At 44.7% G+C, this 23,637-nt stretch overlaps 1 protein-coding gene across 2 annotated transcripts in view; it reads right to left on the reverse strand.

Moving 5' to 3' along the window:
- Positions 1 to 23,637, reverse strand: part of FRMD6 (FERM domain containing 6) — a 108,554-nt gene that overhangs the window by 80,639 nt on the left and 4,278 nt on the right. The window contains exon 1 of one of the 2 annotated variants that reach the window (XM_073350154.1): positions 16,581 to 17,990. The exons of the other annotated variant lie outside the window; for it this stretch is intronic. The gene's annotated coding sequence lies outside the window, so the exon portion shown is untranslated. Of the gene's footprint in view, positions 1 to 16,580; positions 17,991 to 23,637 lie in introns of those variants that run through there. 2 annotated transcript variants of the gene reach the window in all.

The raw sequence follows: 23,637 nt of genomic DNA on the forward strand, positions 1-23,637 counted from the left end.
CCCCTGTCACCCATTCCCAGCTTCTGGCAAACAGATATAAAAATATAAACTTTAATGCTCTTCCATCTAATATCTTAAAATTCATAAAGCCCTCATCAGGAGGTTCTTAAGTTTCTTACATCTCCTTTTCCAGCTTCACTTTTTGCCTAGTAATAATACCTAGTGCTTGTCATTGGTAGATCTCAAAGCCCTTTGCAAAGGAATTCAGTGTCATCTCCACTGTACACACGGATATGAAGTTTGTCCTTGTGAAAGGTGCTAGGTTGACATCACTCGAGGCTGAAGTCCTCTTCCCACAAGAGCCTATAGGCCCCAACTCTGAAAAGCACTTCCCCACGGGTAGAGCAATGCCAGCAGGAATATGAATTTAGGACCAGGACAGCAAGAGCGGCAGCAATAAAGCTCCCTGCATTGTCTTGATCGAGAAGGAACCCTACCATGTTCAGTGTCATTGCCTATACTGAGGATGTGCATGTTTTACATAATATACGTCTAATGTACCTGGGTTTATGCACTTCTGGGTAAGTAAGAACCATTTTAATAATGTGTCTTCTTTATAAACTTCCAGAACCACTGGTACGTGTTATAAAATATCTCCATGAACTTGTTTATGGAGGAATCAACCACTTTTTATTCCGCAAGCCTTATTCACGATGAGTAAGTAGTAATGGGACTGCTTGTGTGAAGAAGGGCTGACAAAATAACGAGGGGTCTGATTCTCTGCTCACACATGCATAACTCCATTGTCTTTTGTGAAGAAACGCCCCCCTCTTCATGCTGGGGAGAGGAGGAGGTGAGATCAGTAGTAAGGCTAACGTTTCTTTAGCATTATCTGGCTTGGCTGCAGGGCCAAATGCTTTTGTTTCCAGTTACATTAAACCTTACTGAGAAATCCTTGCATGGACCGTGTAATAAAAAAGGAGTTCTGTTAATCTTGAAGGGGGGAAGGAGTTGGTTTTTTTCTGTATCGATGTTTTCATAGCATCATAGAATATCAGGGTTGGAAAGGACCTCAGGAGGTCATCTAGTCCAACCCCCTGCTCAAAGCAGGACCAACAGCAACTAAATCATCCCAGCCAGGGTTTTGCTAAAGCATGACTTAGACCTTAATTAAAAAGAGCTGCTCTCTACAGAGTCACCACCATATATTGTTTGCCATAAACTTTAATGAAGACTTGGAACATTTTTTTCCCAGAGGATCTGGGAAAGTTCTTGCTGCATCTCCATACAAGCTGAGAAATGGCATCAACATTTCAATGCAGTATACCGAGAACACAGGGATAAATTTGGCCGTTGGACTGCCGTTAGCTTCTTCCATTAGGGTCAATGCCAGCACATGAAGGCAGGCCGCACCCATGGCTTCTTTTGAGCACACATTTCACTGAGGGTATGGATAATGGAAAGCAGCATCACATACAGTTAAAACCTTTATGTCCCGGGGGAAAATATAGTAATAAAAGTGTGACTGTGTTGGAGAAATGCTGAAGCCTCTCGATTGTTGTCATGAGTAACACCACAGAGTGCCCTTTTTACAACCAATATTCACAACCCGCTAGAGCAAATGAAGAGATCACTTTAGTGCTCCAATAATTAAAATCTTGAAGGTATTTCTTGAGATCGTTACAGCCTGACATTTTGGGAGAGGCTGGTTCTGTCCTTAATCTTTTACGATCAAGTTTAGAATAGGTAAAAGTTGCACTCTCAGTGGGTCACAGCAGAAGCCATTTGCTAACGATAAAGCTTGGGCTTTTGCTGCTCTCAGCAGGACAGTCTCATTATATTTTGGTTCTAGAAATAGCCTCCGCCATTCTAAAGACATAATTAAGTCTTTGTCTTACTTAACAACTTGCACGATAGATGGGCATGAATGCATGTTCATGCATGAACACACACACACACACCACACCACACTTTCCTCCATCAAATAAAATTCCCATTGACTTCAGTAGGAGTTTTCCCTGAGAAAGGAGTTCAGCATTGGGCTTGCACAGGTTCATTGCAGAAAGAAAGGAGGCAGTGTTGCCTAGAGGAGAGGGCACTAGAGTGGGATTCAGGAGACCTGGGTTTTATTCCTGGCTCTGCCACTAGCCTCATGAATGATCTTGGGCAAGTCACTTTGTCGGTGCCTCAATTTCCCATCTATAAAATAGGGATAATGACACTGCCCTCTTCTGTAAAGTGCTTTAAGATTACTCATGAAAACCTTTCTATAAGTGCATGGTATTATTATTTTTATTAACGTTTTGTAGTATCAACAGTTTTCAAATTAAATAGGAGACTCATTTTGCCATTCAAGGAACAAAATGTGTTACCAAACCACACAGGACACTGAATATAAAATACCTATCTGTGCCCTTTCCCTGGTAGACTTTCCCAGCTAGCCTCTCACATTATTCCTACAGTGCTGTGTTATTCTAAATTCCATCCATTAGTGGAATTGGTCTTCATTCTGCCACGGAATCAGCACCAGCCTCCCTCATTACCTGGCTGAGCTGAAAATAACCGGTAGTATGCTCCGGCTATATGCCATACAGCTGAAAGAAAGACACAAGCACGTATGAGGGGGACTCAAATCATAAACCTTTGCAACATTCATTTTAGATTTATGAAAACAGTCTTAAATTATGTTGACATTTTAGGGGCTGTATCAGCTATCTGTGCTAGGCTGTAAGTGGTTTATTCCTGATGATTGTATCCCCCATGCCACCAACTCGAATTTTCTCTTGTAAAGTTATCAAGTCATGTTACATTTTGGTTTGCTGTTATCTTAGTCTGCAACTTTGCCCTATGGCGATCCAAAGAGTTACTGGCAAATCCAACAGAGAGGTTGTTTTCTGTCTTTGAGTTTTGCATCTGTGTAAAAGCCTGGGTCAGTGAATCTCTCTTGCTGTTGGTTCCTACTACTCTGGTTCAGTCCATTAGCAGAAACTGACTGCATGCTGGAAATCTGACTTCCATCCTCAAGGGTCCAATCTTGCAATGTGTGGAGAGTCCACAGCTTCCATTGCAATCAATCACAGGTGTGGCCCTAGGGAGATAAAAACTGTCTTCCACAGGGAAGTGGAGTATGGAGTGAATTGTAAAAAGAAAAGGAGTACTTGTGGCACCTTAGAGACTAACCAATTTATTTGAGCATGAGCTTTCATGTTCATTAAAAAATGAGGTGGATGATTGCAAAGGTTAAACTCTAGTGAATGTGGGGAGGGGCTGGGTGAGTTTGCTCAAACAGCTGCCCAATGCAACTTAAGGCTCGTCCACATGTGACAGTTTTGCATTTTAATTATAGATGTGTTTTTAAACTGATTTCGATATACTGTTGCAAACCCCTGTGTGGACACACTTATTCTGACCTAAACCAGGCCTATTTCGATTTAATTTAAGTCAATTAGGAATCAATTTAAGCTAAACTGAAATAAAACTGTTTACACGCAGGTTTGCGCCGGTTTAACTAAATCCGTTTAAAACCCAATTTACATCAAACCAGTGCAATTTTCTTATTCAATAAAGCCTTAGTTTTTTCTTATCTTCTGCTTAAGATCTCTAAGCCTTTCCTACCCATCCACAGTGCTAAAACTCTTGTCCCAGCTCTCATGATCTTGCGTCTCAATTACTGCAACATCCTTTTTTCTGGCCTTGACAAATGCACCCTGGCCTCACTCATTTCCTTTCAGAGTGTTGCTGCAAAGATCATTTTCCTAGCCTGTTGCTTTGGCCATGTCACCCCCTCTTTGAATTCCTCTGCCGCCTCCCTCTTCTCTCTTGCATCAAGCAAAAGCAGCTTGTCTTCACTTTCAAGGCCCTTCACGGCCTATACCCACCCGGCCCATCATCTCACATTCACTTTCAATCTGTCAGTGCTTGTCTCCAGTCGGCCCACAATGCCAGCTTCCATCAGCCTCTTGTTACACTTTCAAAGGAGCAACTTCGGGCTTGCTCCCATGCTGTCCCTCACGCTTGGGAGAAGTTCCCTGTAAACATTTGCAGAGCTACCTCATTAGCCACCTTCAAAACTCTCCTTTGCTGTGATGCCTACAATGAAGCTAACAGGGATTAGGTTACTGATGTGCAGAGAGCACTGCCAATCACGCTGACCAACGCTGTCTCATTGTTTCCTCGTGCTCCCTCTGTCTGCCTGGATCTGGCTGCTGACTCTTGTCTTAGAGTTAGATTGTAAGGTCCTTGAGGCTGCAACCATCTTTTTGTGTGTGTTTCTGCAACACCTAGCACATCAGGCTCCTGGACTCCAGGGCTATGGTAACACAATAATAATATTAAAAGTTGTGATCTCTAGCTGAGCCAGGCCTCTCGGACAGACCATCAGTTGCAGCAAATTATGGGGTAGTCTTTTGATGTTAGTAAAAATGTCCAAGCATGACCAGTTTGAGCTCACCAAATGCATTTGGCTTGGGATCTTAATCAGATTTGGACCCAGATCTCCTGAGATGGAAGACATGGGAATTAACCAACCCAATGTACCTACCACTTAGCAATTCCATCTGCAATTCTGGGTCTTCCACTGAGTTTGAAAAAACTTCCCAATTGTGCGCAGGAGCTGAAAACAAAGTTCTGCCCTGAAAGAGAAGTCAGTTCGGGTTACAGGGGAAACTGACCCACTGTCACCTAAACTGATTCAACCTTTAGGCTTTGTTTGAAATTGCTGGAGTTGTTGATTTCAAGCTAAATTGTTAACTTCACCCGGCAATGATCAATGATAGCTGGATGTGTCAGCTGTCGTTGCCAGGCCAGTGGCAGGCAGCCATCAGAGACTCAGGCAGGAATGTCAGAAATGCAGAATCACACACAGTTCCAGGATCCTGGACTGTCCTTCCCTCTGCCTGCTGGCAAAGTGAGCCTGGATTCCCCTTAGTGAGGCCTAGTGTGCTCCATGTAACACACAGCACGAGCACACAAGTCTACATTGCTGTTGTAAATGTAAACTTCTTGCCGAATGAGAGTTTGGGTTCTGGTTTGGCTCCAATAGTCCACTCCCATCTGAGATGCGTTCCCCAGACACTGCAGAACCATAATAATGCCCTGTCTTAGCTGGGGAAGCCAATATCTACCACACACAGGGGTTAGCAAAATGAATCAACAAGATCTGGGCTGAGCCAAACAGTTCCTGAGGAGAGCGAGGTTAGACTGGAATGAGAGGATAAGAAATAAGATCCAACCTCAGTTCACAAGAAATGTCTGAAAGACTGAGAAAGATTTAAGGATCCATTCTCAACTTCTCTTGGTATATTGGAATTTACATCTTGTCTGTAGCTCCTTAATCGAGATGAAAATACTGAACAGCTACTGTTGATATGGTGTGTTCTGACCATCATTTACAGCTGCCTAGGACTTAGAACCATTTCAAAGCTCAGAGTCAAATTCTCATGTCACGCACACCAGTCCAATCCCAGTGAAGACAGTGAGGTTGCACTGGTGTAACGAAGGAAATGTTGGCTCTTTATGCCTTCTGATGTGCAGATATTTAAGGGACTGTTGGTTAGGGGCCTGAGCACAAGAATGAGCAGTAGGAACTCTTGATTTGCACTGAAATATATACAAGGCCAGATCCTTAGCTGGTGTCAACTGGCAGAGCTCAGCTCTCCTGACTTCACTGAAGCTATACCAGTTGACACCAGCCGAGGAATGGGTTCAGGATTGCATTTGAAATTCACATGATCTGATGGTGTTTGTGCTAGGAACAAACATGAACTCTCCCTCCTGTTGTGTGTTAAATGAGTGAACTAGTGACTACCGTCATGAAAACAAGTGCAATATTTGAGGGCGGACACAGCCAAGAAGATAGTATGATTGTTTTTACACCTCACTCCAAAGATAGACTCGGTAGTGTAAATAGCAACAGGACTTGGTGAATATCTTCAAGAGCTGGTAGATCTGATGCCTGTACATTTAAGAGTTATCTTACTTTGCAGAAAGGTCAGACCAGTTTTATGCCTGTGGCTGTGTAATTGCGACCTGGAATACTTGCTAATATAAAGGAGAGAATGATGTCTTTGTCTGCTGCATGGTGAAATGCACTAAACATATTTGGATAGTGAATGCTGCTGAAATAAGTTGAAAGTCACAGTGCTACCATTCGCCACTCACTATTCATCCAGCCCTTCTCATCCAGGACACACTATTAATGGCAAGTATTTCAGTCAATGATTTTAGCCTTTTTTCCACTGGTTAATTATTGATAAACATTTTGGGCCAGATCCTCAGCTGGTGTAAATTGGCATAGCTTATTGAAGTCAGAGCTACACTGACCTACATCAGCTAGCCCTTGAATTTTTACATCTCTGATCATTATTTGGAATTGTCTACTGAGCCCTTTATGCAAACATTTCCCCCTCTGGGTCATTTGCAAACCACCTAGTAGATAATCAGGGATTCCAAGGCCAGAAGGGTTCAGTGTGATCTAGTCTGATCTCCTGTGCAACACAGGCCAGAGATTTCACCCGAGAATTCCTGCACCCAACCCAATAGTTTCTGGTTGAATGACAACATTCTTTTAGAAAGACATCCAGACTTGATTTAAACACACCATGTGATGCAAAATTTACCATGTCCCTGGATAATTTGTTCCAATATTTGATTGCCTGCAGAGTTAAAGATGTGCACCTTATTTCCAATTTGAACTTTGCTGACTTCAACTTCCAGCCACTGGATCTTGTTATGCTTTTGTCTGCTAGATTAAAGAGCCCTCCAGTAGCAAAAATCTGCCTATGGAGGTACTTCTAGATCATGATCCAGTTGCGTTTCTCAATCTTTTGTTCATTAAGCTAAATAGATTGAGCTCCTTTAAATTTTTAATGTAAAGAAGGTTTTCCAGACCTCAAATCATTCTCACTGCTCTTTTTTTGAACCCTTTCTGATTTTTTCAACATCCGTTTTGAAGCGTGGACACCAGAACTGGACACAGTACCCAGTTATGGACTCACCAGTGCTATATAGAGAGATAATACCACCTCCCTACTCCTGTTCGATATTTTCCTGCTCATGCACCCAAGGATTGCATTAGCCCTTTTTGCCATAGCATCGTACTGGGAGATTATGTTCATTTAGTTTCCACCACAACCCCTACATTCATTTCAGAGTCACTGCTTTCCAGGATACAAACCCCCATCCTGTAAGTATGACCTACATTCTTTGTTCCTAGATGTATGACCTTGCATATGACTTGGGTGAACAATCACACATACCGAATAACAAATAGGCAAAGGGAAACAAGATGGGGGAGGTAATATCTTCTATTGGACCAACTTCTGTTGTTGAAAGAGACAAGCTTTCGAGTTACACAGAGCTCTTAGGCAAGACTCAAAGGAAACAGGGATATAGGTAATTTAAACCTTGGTGCTTTCATTCATGGAAAAAACTAGTAACTGACTGATAGAAGTTAAAAAGGAACTACCCACATGGGCAGGTTATTCCATAATCGCCCACTAGGGAGTTTCTTGCACCATCCTCTGAGGCAGCTGGCGTTAGCATTTGTCAGACAGGATATCAGACCTTTCATAGAATCGTAGGACTGGAAGGGATCTTGAGAGGTCATCTAGTCCCATCCCCTATGTTCATGGCAGTACTAAGTATTATCTAGACCATCCCGAACAGGTGTTTGTCTAACCTCCTCTTAAAACTCTCCAATGATGGAAATTCCACAACCTCCCTGGGCAATTTACTCCAGTGCTTAACCACCCTGACAGTTATAAAGTTTTTTCCTAATGTCCAGTCTAAACCACCTTGCTGCAATTTAAGCCCATTGCTTCTTGTTCTATCCTCAGAGGTTAACGAGAAAATTTTTTCTCCCTCCTCCTTGTAACAAACCTTTTATGTACTTGAAAGTTATCATGTCCCTTCTCAGTCTTATCTTCTCCAGCTTAAAAACCTCAATTTTTTCAATCTTCCCTCCTAGGTCATGTTTTCTAGACCTTTAATCATTTTTGTTGCTCTTCTTTGGACTTTCTCCAATTTGTCCACATCTTTCCTGAAATGTGGCGCCCAGAAATTTCCCCAAGACGATCCCTGTTCTCTCTCTTTTTTTGTGTTCTCTCATTCTCCTTTTTCAGTGACCCCCAACCCAGTTGGGGATAAAAAACACAATACAGTACAAAAATACCTCATCAGAAATCCCCTTCCCCCCCAAACACAGTCTCTCTCCTCTCGTCACCCTCTGATCCAGTCTGGAAACTCCCGTGTTCCTCATGCTTCAAGATGGGGATAGGAGTCTTGCTGGTCCACAAGCCTGCAGCATGTTTTCCCCATCAGTTTACTTTGCCTTGTTGGATGGTGAGTAACAAAGGATCATACCCAGCAGCCTTACTGGTGGTTCAAACTCTGCTCTCTCAATAGCCTCAGCCTGACAGCATCTCCCTTTCTTCTTCTAGCCTTAGTCCCATCTACTATACGAGGTCGGCTCTTCAAGTCCTTCTCCATTCTAGTCTGTCTTGAAGCAGTTCCTTGGAAACTCCACAGCTAATCAAATCCTTTTGTTTGACGTCCATCTACTTTTGGGTCTTCCAACTCTTCTCTTCCCTTCTGCTTCTATATTTCCTATATAGTCTTCCAATCGGCTGGTCATATGGCCAAGCTATCTAAGCCTGGACTCCCGTAACTTTTCTATAATTGGTACCACCTTCGCAACTTCCCTAAATGTGTTCCTTTCGAACATGTGCTATCCTCATAACGCCAAGCATTCATCTTAACATTTTCATTTCAACTGCATTCAATATCTGTTCCTGTCTCTCCCTCAGTGCCCAGCATTCGGAGCCGTACAAGAATGGAAGTCAAGTCATCACCTTGTAGATCTATGATAGACAACCTATTAAACTGAAAAGTAAGATCACGCCGCTCACTTGTTTCCATTCCTTTCCTGTTCTGATTATAAACTGGCTGTTGAGTTCCCTTGTCAGGATCAAGCATACAGGGTGATTTCCTGCATAACTCTGTTTGATCCAGAAGAAGCAAACTAGGAATGAGGGGGAACACAGTCAGCTGGGGTTAAAAAGAGAAAGTAAAGCAATCGACCAGTTAAAAGGTATGGTAGAAGCCCTGCATGGTGCCACCTGAGAACTGCCACCTTCAGGCATCTCTTCCCAGATTGGGAATAACTTGAGGTGATGTCTTGTGTTAGGTCTGAGTGCACATGTTCATGTCCTCAGAGTGTCCAGCGTGACGATATCCCCAGCTCAGAGGAGGCTGCCCGTCCAGCTCTCCAAGATAACGGTGCTGCCATGGTAAAGTAAGTGAGAATGTATTGTGAGTGAAGAGACGGGTGACAGCCCCACCTGCCCGGCAGTGGGGGAAGACAGCTCCATGAGAATATTTCATTCCAACGAATAGAGCATATGGCGATTTTATGAGCAGGGTTTTGTGCCGGTCCTGTTTTTTGGCAGATGGCAGTGGTTGGTTCTTTTAGTGGAGCACTTGCCTTTTTGCCAGACACTGCTGTGTAAGAGTCCATCCATCGTGCCAGCCCTTAGAAACGGCCAAGACAGAGACTTGCCCCATGCAGTTCAGTTCGAATTCACAGATCTTTTAACTGCTATCTCCCTTCCCTGCACCTTCAGTACCAGGCCATCCAGCCTGCCCCAGCCAGCATGGCAGAGCAAAAGGGAGGGTGAGGATAAGACTCTCCAATACCCAGGGGTTAAAGGAAGGCCAACAGGTGGAGCACAGCTCTGCCACCAATGCCCGGCCTTCCCGTTGACAATACAGAGTTTATCATAGGACCAAAGATGGCAATGTCTTGGACTGACCCCAGGGTTTGAACCCAGGACCTCCAGAGTTAAAAGCATGAGGCGCCGGCATTTCAGCTAAAGAGCAGGGCTAAGATCCCCAGAGGTATTTAGGCACCTAAGTCTCTTACATGGGAGCAGCAGCAGATACATAAGCCTTTATGTGGAGCAGACAATGGAGAGTGACAACAACCCGTATGTTTCCAGTGTGGTTCCCAGGCGCTGGCTGCGCACAAACATAGATGCCCAGTAGCCATTGCTGGGTTTTGTTTTATTTATATATCTTATAATTACACCCCCCAAAAAGCTTTCAATGCCTTGGAGCCATCACATTGTGCTACTCTCTGCTCCTGTTGTAGTGTGAGAACTGAGGTACACTCCGGGAGCCGCTAGCCAGGGCACCAGGTTTCAAGGCCAATGCTACCCACCTGCTAGGCTCTAGATAATCATCGTTCTTAGCATTTACACAGCAATTCACCCGTTCAAAGCTCTGTACAGATGCCAACTCACTACAGAGAGAGAATACACCTGACGGCCTGTCAATCAACTTCTGGACAGGCGGAGCGTTCCCTGCGGCACTGTTCGTGCATTCGAAAGAGGGTTTTGTTTGGTGCACATGAGCTCAGGCTCCAGGGGACAGAGGATGGTGGCGGAGGAGAGCTCAAGGAACAATAATATTTTCATAAAAAGAAGAGGAGGACTTGTGGCACCTTAGAGACTAACCAATTTATTTGAGCATAAGCTTTCGTGAGCTACAGCTCACTTCATCGGATGCATTGCTCACTTCATCGGATGCATTCAGTGGAATGCATCCGATGAAGTGAGCTGTAGCTCACGAAAGCTTATGCTCAAATGAATTGGTTAGTCTCTAAGGTGCCAAAAGTCTTCCTTTTCTTTTTGCGAATACAGACTAACATGGCTGCTACTCTGAAACCTAATATTTTCATAGATTAGTATGATATATTTGTAGCATTAAGAGCCTGGGTCAAGACCCTGTTGTGCCAGGCGCGGTACAATCACAGAATAAAAGAGACAGTCCCTGCTCTGAAGAGAATTATTGTGGTGACTTGTATTGGACACTAGTGGGGGGAGCAGAAGCGTGGAGGAAAGAGAGAGTGAGCTCAGAGAACTCAAAGCACAATGGAAGCACTTGAAAAGGGCATTATTGGGCTAAGTATCATGGGCCAGATTCTCAGCTGGGATAAGTTAGCATAGATTTCAGTGGAGCTGCATCGTTTACACCGGACGAGACTCTGGCCCTGGATTTTTAAATAATACATTTTCTGACCTAAAATCTAGGGCCAGAGCCTTAGCTGGCCTCAGTCGACACAGTTCCACTGGAGGAATGAAATCAATGGATCTACACCGATTTACGCACGCTAATGACCTGGGCCCTATATTTATGCTGGTTGTTTACTTTTTGGCTCTGACCTGGGCTCAGGAAAGTAACCAAAATAGCAGTCTTCTCTGGGATCTGCTGGGAGCAGGAAGAGAAGCAAAAATCATCAGCTAAATGATCTGCATGAAAGACTGGCTCAGTGTTAGGACGTTCCCCCGTCTTACAGGGGATCAGGAGGAGCTGTTGCTTCTCTCCATGCTGATGTGGGTCCTGACAGACAATGATGGACGGTGAGAAATGACAGTTCAGCCGGAGAAGCTAGAATACAGTGGAAAAAAAGAATATCTGAACATGAGTCCCCACGGAATCCTTCAGACCTGCTTAACAGGCCTAGCATTGCCTGAGAAGGGGGCAACCAGCAGGGACCAATTCAATTAGCATCAAACCAATGGGGGGAAAAAGGCAACCCAGAGATTTAAAGGGTTACTTGGCTTGCCCTCGCTTCCCTTCTTAGGTTAACCCCTCGAGTAATAGAGGGAATACCCAAAGACCAGGACTTTTCATGCAGCTCTTGAAAGCATGACATTTGACGGCAATGCACGGACTTCTGTTCCCTTCACAATGTTCTGATTTATCTATTTAAAAAAAGCACCGAAAAAAATATATGATTTTCAAAAAGCAAAGGCTGACCCATTTTCAGTGGTTCAAAAATGGATTTTTTTTGTTTTGTTTTGGTTTCTGATAAAATAGTGTTGGCATTTGGTTTTCTAAAACTGAACATTTGTACTGAACCCCCCCTCCAAAAAAAATTAACCCCACCCCCATTGTTTTTTTGGTTTTTGAAAAGAAAAAGATTTGCCCCCAGTTTTGTCTTTAGTTTTTCTCTCAAAAAACTAAACATTTTTGAAAGGATATTTTGAAGAAAAAGATCTTTTGTAAACTTCCTGACAAAAAAGAAACAACCACCTCCCCCCACTCCCTACAACTATCATTTTTCAACCAGCTCTACCAGTCAGTTATTTGGTCCTTGACCCCACATCCTATTGCATGAGAACACTGCAGCAACAACCTCTCCTGGAGTGGCTATAAGACATGTTAAGAATATAACACTTTTCTCTGTTGACTTTAAGCTCTCCGTGTTCTTGCAGGCTTTGGTGGCAAGTTATTTGATGAAAAAAACAACAACAAAAAAACAGCAAGCTTGCTTTCCGGGCAAGTTCCCGCAAGTTCCCATGGCTTTACTTTGGGCTCAAAATGAATTTTTATCATCCTGCTGAGCCTAAAAGTGTGACAAGCTGAGGAGGGACAAGGTGTCTTAGTTCTGCAGTTGAGACGGGCAACATTTCTTCTGGCTGAAGGCCAGAGTCTGACATGGCTCAGTCAATTCGAGTCTTAGGGCTACAGAAGGTATTTAGAAAAGTTAGCCTTCTGGAAACCAAATGACTGTGTTTGAAAACACATCAGTTATCCGGCAGTCATTTAGGAGGCCAGAAAGTCAAGGTGTTTGCCATGTGATGACCATTCCATTTCTGCCTGCCCAAGTATGAGATAGTTAAGGAAGTCTTTATTGGCCATGACAGCCAGGAGGTTTAGAACAGAGGGCAAGGAAAGATGGCTGCCGTGAGGACATTCTGGGGATGTATTTTTGCAATGTCATGATGACACTTGCCTGAGCTAGCTGTTTCCCTTTGGCTGTTGGCCTCCTATAACATGCTACATTACACACTGTGCTGTTGGGAGAAGAAGAGAAATAAAAAGTAGGCATTTTGAGTCTGATTACAACGTTCAGAACCACCCCTCTTTATGGCTCTTGTCGTCTAGTTCCATTCTTGGAAGCCTTTTGGCCAAAAGCAGGGCGGGGTGGGGGGGTCGTGGCGTTTGCTGTAGCAGCTCATGGGATCTGAAGACTTCTTTTGGGGGGGGGGCAGTGTTCACCAGGGCTGGAGCTTCTCAAAGCTAATGCAATCCAAATACTAATACCACCATCTCAGGTCTAAAGCTATGGCAGACGGCCATTTCCAGTGCTTTACCTGATGCAGTTCAGTGGAGGGCTTGATTTTGGGGATGGCTAAAGATTCTATTTTATTCGGGTCATCTTCGGACCGATCAGGAGTCTTGCACAGAAAGTGCTTGACTTTACTTATGCAACCAGATTTACTCCGTCCTCTGGTGCTGAAGTGGTAGAGGAGCTGTGTTAACGGGGAGTAGAACCAATATAGTCGAGTAACTGGGCCAGGGGAGGCATTTATCCCCCAGGAATTACTGATCCATTGCACCACTTACTTTATAAAATTGATCTAGGGAATCCTCTTTTGTCAGATCTTTATACACAAGGATTTTGCTGTAAGCACAGCGTTTTAAGACAATCATATAAAGTACGAGAGTCAATATTTTTATTCTTAGCAACAACTGTTTATTCCTTTGTGCGGGGCTTTGTAAAGACACCTATTTTCAACAGGGAGTAACTAAGCGGCAGGACATAAAACCAGTGGTCATGAGCCATTTGGATGCTGTTTCAGAGAGAGCAATGCATTGTTGGCAACCGGACCTAGTACTGAGTGGTTTGTCTGTCTCAGTCGTTAGACATTCCTTGATATGCATGACTGTAGTGACATCATCATCGACAACAGAGGGTCCAGGGGGAGGCAAGATCTGGATACACCTAACACATGTAGGCCCCAATCCTGTAATTGGATGTGGGGGCAGGACTTTCAATCGCCTGGAGCTCCAGTGACTTCAGTGAGATTTTGCATAAGCAGAAGGGTCTGTCTGTCTGCAGGAGCAGATCTGACTGCAGGATCAGAGCCTTCACTTTGGTTCACAGCACTGGATCAATTACATTGTTCTACCTCTGTCATTGGCAATTGCATAGTTCCAAAAGAAACTCTTCATCGGGGGTGGGGGTCTCTCTCTCTCTCCCCCACCCCACAGAGGGCACATGAAGTATCAAGTTAACGTCAAGGAATCAAAGAGTTAAAAAGCAGTGTGTCTGATTGCTACTCTGATCCGGGTACACAATATTCTATTTAAAGACAAATCTTCACCGTAAATTAACAAATGACTCCTTGTTTGCCCAAATGTCACTATGGGATAAATGTCTACCCTCAACCACATCAGTTCCACTGCTGTAACTACAGTCAGAATTAAATGAACACAAAGTTTGGTTCATCCCTGGTGTAAATGCATTGACTTCATTGGAGGTACAGGTGGAAGGAATCTGGCACTTGAGATCAGATTTTGGTCTCAGATTTACATGGGTGTAACTATTGAAGTCAGTATAGACTTTCTCCAGTTGGAGTGATTCAGTTTTACAGTAGTGTAACCCAGATTAGAATCTTGCCATATAGTTTTAAAATAACCAAAACGCCCGTGCTAAAATGGGACATACCCCAAAATGTTACTAACAGATTCTACCCGGAAACCTAGTCCTTTTTCACACTGTCTTGTTGTTTTACTTCAGATCCATGCAGAAATGCCACCAATTTCTGTTTTATGATGTCTCCAGCATGTTTTAAACTTGGCTGCCATCTCACTTCATCTCATCTGAGCCCTTGGTTCAAACCACAAGCATGACTAACTCACCAATTATGCAAAAAGAAAAGGAGTACTTGTGTACTTTTTGCGAATACAGACTAACACGGCTGTTACTCTGAAAACTCACCAATTATGAGATCTTGAAAATGTTAGCAACATGGAGAAGCTGAAATTTATGCTGAATGGGCCTTTTGTCATCCAGTCCAGGATCTTACTACTGTGTTTTTACTGTTTAAGGGGGTTTCTAAACTGCTGCCTTCGAGTACTAATAATCCCATTACTCTATGCAGTAATATTTACTTGGGGGCAGGGGTAGGGGGGAAATATTTCTTATAGTGACACTTTAATTGGCTGCAAAACTTGCCTTCTTACCTATAATATAGATTTTTCAAGAATAAATAGATAAAATGCTTGGGCAATCTTACTATGTTTTCTAATCTATCCATCAATAGCTATAGGAGGGATACAATTTTCAGAAGTGCCTAAGGCCCAGGGTTAGGCATCTAACTATCTTTGAGGATCTGGGTCTAAATGATTTAGGACTCTAAGTGCCATTTTTAAGTGACTTAAAATAAATAAAATAATTATTCCGAGATCTTACATGGCATTTTTCATCAGCAGGTCTCAAAGCCCACTCACAAAAGGTCAGTATCAACCTTATGTGTACAGATGGGGAAACTGAGGCAAAGAGGTGACTTGCCCAAGGTCACCGAGCAGGCCAGACCTCCTGAGTTCTAGTTCAGTGCTCCCTCCATTAGGCAATGCCGCCTCTCATTTCAACTAATTTATGGGCCGTCACAGACCTCACTGAAGCTGATAGGTGTGCTAACCATCTTTTCATTTAGGCTAAATGAGTGAGCAAATTAAATGCCCTATGGTTTAATAATAGCTAAAACAACCAAAGCCACTGCCCAAGGCCCCAACCACTAAGGCAAAGCCTGAGTAGTAGGTGAGCCATGAGGCCTCCGAGGTTTCCCTGGAGTCGGATTGCACATTCAGGCTTAGAGCACTGATTTGGTCGCAGTTCTCTGTTGGAAGGTGTGTGAAAGGAACCAGAAAGCGAGCAGCCAATGAGAGAAGCCGGGTAAATGTGACCTTGGGAGGGAGTGAAGAGAGTGCTTCTTTTGGGCAGAGAGCTGGCTGGAAAGGCAGGCTTAGAATTTTCATGGGTTCCTCCAGCGTTCAGGGAAGCAGGACTTTGCGTAGGTTCTTTGTAAAGAAAACAGGGTTATACTAAAGAAATACTTGATTTGTATAGTCAGTTTCTCCTCCTAACAGAAATACATTAAGGCCTCAGATATTGGCTAACTGCTTGGCCCAAGGGTCAACAGCATGTATTAGATTCAGCTGGGCAGGTGGAGTGCTCATGCATGGCCCCAATGTTCAGAGGCATTGTTTCAGAGTGTTTTTCAAAGAAATGCATCAGAAAAAAATAGTTTTTGACCATGAAAAGCAAGTAGGGTGACCAGATGTCCTGATTTTATATGGACAGTCCCAATTTTGGGGTCTTTTTCTTATATAGGCTCCTATTACCCCCCACCCCCGTCCCGATTTTTCACATTTGCTGTCAGGTCACCCTATTCACAAGTGACATGAGACTGTACCATCGTCTTTTACCTACTATCCATGAATGCAGAAATAACACCCTTTGCCTTGGTACAGGTTAGTTAGGACAAAGTCACACTCCACTACCATGGGCTCGGTGGTTTAACAACACATGGCCAGAGAGTCACTTTAGAGAACAGTCTGCTGATTCTGCTAGTCTTGATTCCAAAGCTTCTGCTGCCCTAGAAGATGAGGCCTCTACTTCCTCTCTGGTTGGTGTCACCATGGCAATAAGTCAGAGACTATGCTTAGAGCTGTCCCACACCAAGAGGAATTAAACCAGTGCTAATCCTAGAAGATGCATTTACTGAGGCAGAACGTCCCTAAGCGTTGTCAGTTGCTCTGAGGTATTGGGCCACGTAAGTTCCACCTACCTGGAATCTGGTCGACTTTGGGAATCTGACATTGGTTGTTTGTGACCCAGCATTCTCCGCTCCATCATGCCAGCTCCATCGAATGCTCCTCAGTCTGTATTTACTTTGAAGCTTGTGCAAATACTGTCCTTGCGGTGACCTGGTCTGTCTTGGCAATGGTGCTGCCTCATCAATCGAAATTCACATTAACGAGCAACTCTGTCACGACCCTGCGAGGTTCATGGGAGCAGACATGCTCCAACCCTACACCTGGCAGCCTACTGGCAACAGCTGACCTGGGACCCACAAAGCCCAGCCCCCAGTGTGAGGCTCCGCCCCTTAGGTCTGATTGGCAGAGTCCCAGAGCGGCTGATTGGCCCGCTGGCCCTACTTAAGCCAGCAGCAGGAACAGGAAGCTGTCTGACCAAGTAGGCTCTGCCCTGCGTGCCTTGTGCTTCCTGCTACCCCGGCTGGATTTCCCAGCATTCTGACCTGGCGGGACTCCAAGCATCTGACTTGTGGTTCCCCACCTCCATTTTGTCTCTTGCCTCTGACCTCATGGTATCCTGATCTGGCCTCAATCTGGGTCTTGACTTGTGGTTCTGACCTCCTGGTATTCCGATCTAGCTAACTCTGGACTCCTGTCTCATGACTGTGGCATCTGGCTGCCCATGACCAGCTGTGACAGGTAGTGGGCCACATTTTATTCATGAGCATGATGCTTCGAGTTCATGGGTACATGGGATTCTTTCACACCTTTCCGTTCCTGCCTCAGCACAGAGGGCTAGACTAGATAACCTCTCGAGTTTCCTTCCAGCCCTATATTTCTATGATCTTATTCCATGTGATCAGAGCAGTTTGTACCACACAAAGACAATACCTACACTTGATCTATTTATTCACTATCATCATCATCATCATCTGTATTACAGTGGAATCTAGAGGACTCCACCTTGATCAGGGCCCCACTGTGCCAGCTGCTGTTCATACACTTAGTGAGAGGCAGGCCCTGCCCTAGAGATCTTACAATCTAAATAGACAAGACAGCTAAAGGCTGCAAGAAAGTATTATCCCCATTTTACAGATGGGGAACTAAGCACAGAGAGGTTAAATGATTTGCCCAAGGTCACACAGGAAGAGAGTGGCAGAACTAGGGTGTGAACTTAGAGACTTTAAGGTCATTAAGGACCATCATGATCATCTAGTCCAGGAGTTCTCAAACTTCATTGCACCGTGACCCCCTTGCTGCCTCAGGTGGGGGGACCAAAGACGAAGCCCAACCTGAGCCTCGCTGCCCAGGGCTTTGGCTTCAGCCCTGGGCCCCAGCAAGACTAAGCCAGCCCTGGTGACCTCATTAAAATGAGGTCGCAGCCCATTTTGGGGTCCCAACCCACAGTTTGAGAACCTCTGATCTAGTCTGTCCTCCTGCACATCACAGACTACAGAACCTCACCTAACACTCCTGTAATAGACCCCTAACTTCTGTTCCATGCATTAATCAGGAGACCGTCCATCCTGTTTCTTTCTCTTCAGTCCCAAAGTGTTTGCTCCTTATAAGTGAATTTATTCCCTCTTGTATCCATCACCAGGGCTGTGCCTGCTTCACACTTTTCAAGCTAGTAGCTAATATCCACTGACTCCAAAAAAACCCAAAACTAGATTGATTTTGTAGAATTACAATTTGCATAAAAGTCCTCCTAGAACGCTACATCCTGCTTTGTATCCTTTCTCCCCTGTCTCTTTATCCTGAGGCACTGAGTACAATCCTCTGGGGTGCACAGCGTTTTTAATTCCATGGCCAGATTCAATTATAAAGTGGAACCAAAAAGTTGCACATTGTATCTCTCTATTTACCAGTCCAATCTGTGATTTCTGGATGAGTCCAGCCCAGTTTTCTATAGCTCAGTGGGAGCAAGGATGATTAATATGATCTGGGGCTTGGGAAACTGTTTGTTGCATCCTGCAGTGTTATTTATTTCTGCAGAGTAGTGGCTGTCCTTATTGTACCAGCTTCACAATAATGAAGAGTAAGAGCTAGTTTGTTTTGTTAACACCTCTAATAATTCTCTGTCACTGTACTCCGCAAACAGAAATCCAGGGCAAGACAGCATCTTTCAGATGAGGTTGGTTTTGCTGATCAGCCTAAGCACCCGTAAGTATGTAATGCCTTTTGTGAGCAGCTCAATGCCGTTATGTACACAGCTGAAGACTGTAAGGAATAGCAGCAATGTCAACATCCTTTGTTGATTTAGTGTTGTAGCAAATTGTGGACACACAGCATCCTTTCATCTTCATAGTTTTCAGTGAGCTAGGAATTTGTGTCTGCAATTAAATGCGTACACACGCTGCTGTCAGTTACATGGGTGTAAATGAGGACAGAATTTAGCCCACTGTATATAAAAACAAGCTGTGTATGTGTGTGTGTGTGTGCAACTTTTTCATCAGGCCCAGGAGCAACTACGATATCTGTCTTAAACTGCCCCTGGCCTTCCACTTTAAAATCGTCATTTGGTCACATAGTGCCTGGAAAAATGCTCCCCCACTGCTTGCCCTCTCCGCAGTAAAGCCACTGACGGCCCCGCTTTTCCTGCTTGAGTTTTGATTCGCAAGGTCAGTCGTCCCACATTCCAAAGGTAGGTGAAAAAATGTGTTTGGAGAGCAGGGAATTGTGCCAGAACAATGACTCATTGTGTAAGTATCAGCCAGTTCACTAGTGGGTCATTGATACAGCAATACGGACATTGTCAATCTAAACAAGGCCAGGCAAGCGGCTGATGTCACATGGGTTTGCCAGGATTCTGGGCAGCCCTTTGAGATCACTAACCTGAACTACAGCACAGCTGGCTCACCGCTCTACTTTTTTATATGATGTTCCAGTGGGGCTCTATTCACAGCCAGACCCTCACTCACGGGGGTGCCATTGATTTACACCAGCACATGTACACCAGATTTTAACCTCTTCAGTGCTGGTATTTAGGGAATCCTGATCAAATTCCCATTGTCTCCAATGTGGCAGGATCAAGTCTTTACTGCCTGACAATAGGCACAATTTTCTCCATGTCCTGGGAGAAACAACATAGATCCCCCTATGCCCGACACAGGCTACTTCTCTGGATGTTCCATCAGGCTCAACAACTGACAAGTGTGCTCCTGCAGAAGTGGGTGTTAGTGATTAGCAAGGACCTTTTCTTCACACTACCTGGCCCCACACATTCCCCTTCTGAACTGACAGGAATGAGGCAGTGCATGATAGAAAAGTCACTCATCAGGAACAGATTTTGGCCAAAAAGTGCTGTACAGTGACATCAGGCCTGTACAGTAAGATCAAAGCCCATGGGGCATGGGTCATTTGCAGGTTTAATCTAGTACAAATGGTGGATTCTCTGTAACTTGAGGCCTTTAAATCATGATTTGAGGACTTCAGTACCTCAGCCAGAGGTTAGAGGTCTATTACAGGAGTGGGTGTGTGAGGATCTGTAGCCTGCAATGTACAGGAGGTCAGGGATGGTCCCTTCTGACCTTAGAGTCTGTGAGTCACTGAAGTCAAAAGAAACACTCCCGTTGTCTTCAGTGGGCTTTGGATCAGCTCCTTAAGCATTATTATTTTCTATGTAGCTCAGCTGATATATGGTACATATATATAGATGCCCTTGTCTATATTAGGCATACTTCATGGTACAGTGAAGCCTGAAGATCAAGGAAGCCCCAATATTTAAGACTCTGTGTTCATTTGGGAGGAATACTCCAGAAGAAATAATATTTATATAGTGCTGCTGGAGAGAAGGCCCCTGCCACAATGAGATTACCATATGATAGAGGGGATGCCGCTAGGTACATTACATACTATCATAAGAAGAAAGAAGGTAAGACGTTCCAAGGCTCTTAACTCTTAGCCAACAAAGTCTCTACTTTGTCACAGGTGGGTAGGACAACCTTTTGTCATCTATCTCTCTGGATAAATGAACAAGGGAACCTTTGGGAGCTGACCAATCCCCAATCGCTGCTAAAACCAGGCTGTTTCAGTCAATGTGCAGATTATGAGACTATTTGTAAGAGATTTAAACTTTCTTTGAAACAATCATTACACAATGCTTAGACCTTCTGGGCAGGAACTGTCTCTCTGCTTTGTATTTGTACGGCACCTTGCACAATGGGCCATGAGCCATGACTGGGGCTTTAGGGCAATACCAATAATAATAAGAAGTGAGGGCAGGATAGTGCCTGATTTGAACACTTTCACTAAAGGAAGTCAGTGAAGCCTGGCTCTTTTGAGTTTTCTACATTTAGCTGATCGATGATCATGAAAAATCCAGCTCATGGCAGATGCCATCAGAAATTGGGACCAGATCATCTGCTGGTATAGCTCTATTGATGGAGCTACATCCATTTCCATCTGTCGAGGACTTGGCCCTGGATGTTTACTATATTGCCTTTACTGTAGCGTTTGTGGTATTTCTTTCCTGAGAAAAGATGATGAAAGAAATAGCATAGAGCATTTCACTAGTGTCACCCACTCATCACTTATGGACAAGGATCCTCACTGAACACTTGATCAGTCTGAACCGTAATCCTCTTTCTACCCTCAAGCAAGTGTCCATGAGCAACAGTAAATGCCATCATCGGAATGTGCATTCACTGTACTAGAGTTATGGTCAATGGATTGCGCAGAACTTCCAGACACACGAAAAATCTGCAGCAGCTTCCTGCCTGTCTCCCCCAGCAGACAGGTGGAGAATGCAGACTTTAACCTCATTGACACTGGCTGGAAATCCAGAGTCACACCACTGAAGTCAGTGGCGTTACATTAATGTCACCAAGATCTGAATTTCTCCCAGTGCATAGAAGCACGACTCAAGGAAGCGATTGTGTAAACTGTTCTTGGTGCTACTTTCAAGCTAGTGTAAAGCTGGGAAAAGCAAGGTTTCAGTTCCTATTCTCCATCTAAAAAGGGCGAATTGCTCTGTTCTCTGTCCCCTGGCGGTGCTAACGCTGGTTTCAAACCTGGCACTGCTGCACATACACAAACAGATGCCCAAGTGAAGGTGGGTTTAATGAGGCCCAATTACATTCTTACACACTCCCATCAAGAGAGACATTTCTCTGGATCCTCGTTGTGCAGAACATCAATCTTACGGGGTCAGCCACAGGCAGTAAATCTCCGCCGGTTGGAAGCAGCACGTGAGAATTTATGTCCCCCATTTGAGTTCCCATAAAACAACATAAATACATCACAGAATTAGAATGTTACTCAACAGGAACGAGAGGAAAGGGATGGATGGCCAAGGCAATTCACAGCAAGGGGCAGTGCATCAGCTGTACCCTCAGGCCCTGTGTAAGGATCTGGAAGACTAGAACCCACTAGGCCAGACCACCCATGTCCCGGATGTGACACTAGGAGGTGCTGTGACCCTGAGAAACCCCTCTCTGGCACAATCCTTCACCCACTCCTTCCCTGCTGGGGTGGGGGAGGGAGGGGTAGTGAGTTGCGGACGGTCTATACTAGGAGTTGAACACAACACTGGCGCCCCCTTGCTCTGGCTAGCAAGTAGGAAAAGAAGGGGTGTGTGGGGGGGGCACCCATCTTCTCCAGAGAGCAATACTGGGTGTGCAACATCCTCTTACTTCCCCAAAAGGTTGTTACAAGGAGGAGGGAGAAAAATTGTTCTCCTTAACCTCTTAGGATAGGACAAGAAGCAATGGGCTTAAATTGCAGCATGGGTGGTTTAGGTTGGACATTAGGAAAAATTTCCTAACTGTCAGGGTGGTTAAACACTGGGATAAATTGCCTAGGGAGGTTGTGGAATCTCCATCGCTGGGGATTTTTAAGAGCAGGTTAGACAAACACCTGTCAGGAATGGTCTAGTTAATACTTAGTCCTGCCGTGAGTGCAGGGGACTGGACTAGGTGACCTCTCAAGGTTCCTTCCAGTCATACAATTCAACGTGCTGAGACCTAAGTAGCTTTCACAGGAGTGCAAGGGGGATTCTTCCCTTTCCAGGCACGTTGTTTTTTCTTTTCTTCCAGCTTTCTGAAGCAGGGTCCCGCGATGGGCTTAGAAACCTGCAGTGCCCCTCACGCTGGCTGAAAGAGGGGTGGGATGACTGCACTGAGCAGGCCTGCTTTGGGCACTGATGTGCATGCTATTTATGACGTATCCCCCAGCATAAAAGCCTCATGCAAACTGCTCTCAGCATGCCCCAAAGGCCTAATCCAAAGCTCATTGGGGTCAGCAGAAAGCATCCTATTGACTTCAGATGCTAGGTCAGAGCCCAGACTGAAGGAAGCTTGGCCCGAAGCACAAGGAATCCCACAGCTAGTAGGTAGCCTTGGAGCAGATTAAGCTTGTGAGTGCTGTGTCCTAGGCTCTGCGTGGGAGCAAGCTGCCAGAGCTGCAGTTTTCCCCATGGCATCTACTGCCACTGTTGGCAGTGAGCATGCCTGTGCGGCACTTCACCCTGGCTTTACAGGAAGGGGCTCTGCTAAGGATCGCATTTAGATTTAATGAAGCAGCTGTTTGAATGTTAAATCAGATGCAAATTGCTTATTAGAATATACTAGCTGGGATATGAATGGCTATGTACAAGGATCCATCTCTAGATTAGTCAATAAATATTAGACCTTAGTAAATAGATTTTAAGAATCCAGTTCTACTTAATTAACAGCCAAGAAGTGCAATTAGAGGCAATCCAGCAGACCGAGCCCTCGCGCTGTGAAACACACTGGCCATGTTTGCATACACGGTCGTCATACAGTAATATTCAGCTCTGCAAAGCACCCAGAGCGCTGCATGAGAGGCATCACGGCCTAGTCCCAAAGCCCTTTCAGTCTTTCTACTGGCTACAGTGGGCTTTGGATCAGGCCCATCGGCCTGGCTCACGCTCTGAAGGCACTGGGACACCACGCCTGCCCAGAGGGCTGCCTGCATGGATCCAGTTGTAGGATCGGACCTGGGAGTGAAAAAAGAATCACTCCCGGGCAGAGCTCCCATGCACCTCCTGGGCCCTGCACGTGAGGCTTGAGTGGTGCCTAGCCCATGTAGAAGCCCTCGCTGAATTTCCACCCTAATTAGACAATTTTA

Source organism: Lepidochelys kempii, chromosome 6 (genome assembly GCF_965140265.1).
Source record: "Lepidochelys kempii isolate rLepKem1 chromosome 6, rLepKem1.hap2, whole genome shotgun sequence".
NCBI lineage: Eukaryota > Metazoa > Chordata > Testudines > Cheloniidae > Lepidochelys > Lepidochelys kempii.